At 41.3% G+C, this 1,380-nt stretch overlaps 1 pseudogene; it reads right to left on the reverse strand.

Moving 5' to 3' along the window:
• Nucleotides 1–454: 454 nt before the first annotated feature.
• Nucleotides 455–571, reverse strand: LOC126209407 (5S ribosomal RNA; annotated as a pseudogene).
• Nucleotides 572–1,380: the final 809 nt, after the last annotated feature.

The following is a 1,380-nucleotide window of genomic DNA, read 5'->3' on the forward strand; positions in this document are numbered from 1 at the left end:
AATCTTTTCTAGGTAATTTTTTGGTTTATCTAATGAAGATACCCACAGTGGGTGTCAAAACAAGGTCAAGTCAAATTCTCTTGCAACCGGCTGGCTGTGTTACAAAAACCATACCGAAAAAAATATTTCTTGTTTTTAATGAATTCTTCTATCACATTTCATAAATATTTTAATTTTTGTGCTTAAACGTAACGCTTCGTAGTACGTCAATTTCCCCAATGAATGTCATATTCAATATTTTGAGATTCAAAAGCACTCCGTCTTCAGGCCACAAGTGGCCCATCGGGACCATCCGACAACCGTATCATCCTCAGTTGAGGATGCGGATAGGAGTGGCGTGTGGTCAGCACACCGCACTCCTGGTCGTTATGATGGTTTTGTTTGACCGGAGCCGCTACTATTCGGTCGAGTAGCTCCTCAATTGGCATCACGAGGCTGAGTGCACCCCGAAAAATGGCAACAGCACATGGCGGCTGGATGGTTACCCATCCAGGTGCCGACCACGCCCGACAGCGCTTATCTTCGGTGATCTCACGGGAACCGGTGTATCCACTGCGGCAAGGCCGTTGCCATATTTTGAGATTCAGGGCCTTACTTATACATTGATGTCTCTTTAAAAGGTATGTTGTGGGTAAAAGTTAACAATTAACGAAATTTCCATTTTTTACATTCCTTTTTATATTGGGCATAAAGTAGACCCATGTTGAAAGTGGCCTGATATTGCTAAGAGATATTTTCAAGTTCTGCACACTGCTTACACATCAGTATCTCTATAAAAGGTAAGTTTGTTGCATACATCAGCAACAATTAACGAATTTGCTTTTTTTAAACTTCATTTAGTGTGGACGTACAGTGTAACCCCCACCAATACGCCCTCGACAGTAAGTGTTATGGGATGTGTATTGATGTTGCCAGAGATAAAAAGAAAGTCCCAGAATCTGTTGGAAACGCAAAAGTGAAGAAGAAAGCTTAGCATGAAGCAGGACGCGAACCCACTTCCTTCGTGTTTCCAACAACGTGACCACAGTAAATATGTGCAACTCTTACCACTAATATCATTCATCTTGGATCATCTGAAGGCTTTTGCCACTGATGTTTCATTAACCGACATCCAATTACAACAAATCGTACAAAGAGTGACATTATTGCGATTAATATTCAGTACGCTATTGCCTTAAAACGGCAAACTGTCACAACACATAACTTACAATACAAACACTGTCAAATACGAGAAATCTAAAATGGCGTCTCCAAGCTTCTTCATTTGTCGACTGCTATATCGAGTTTCGTTTAGGCATTGAGTCGCGCATCATTGACATCTATTCCTGGCAAGCTGAGAGTGACAAGAACGAGACTGAGAGAGTACTTACATGTCTGATA

This window comes from Schistocerca nitens, chromosome 1 (genome assembly GCF_023898315.1).
Source record: "Schistocerca nitens isolate TAMUIC-IGC-003100 chromosome 1, iqSchNite1.1, whole genome shotgun sequence".
Taxonomy (NCBI): Eukaryota; Metazoa; Arthropoda; class Insecta; order Orthoptera; family Acrididae; genus Schistocerca; species Schistocerca nitens.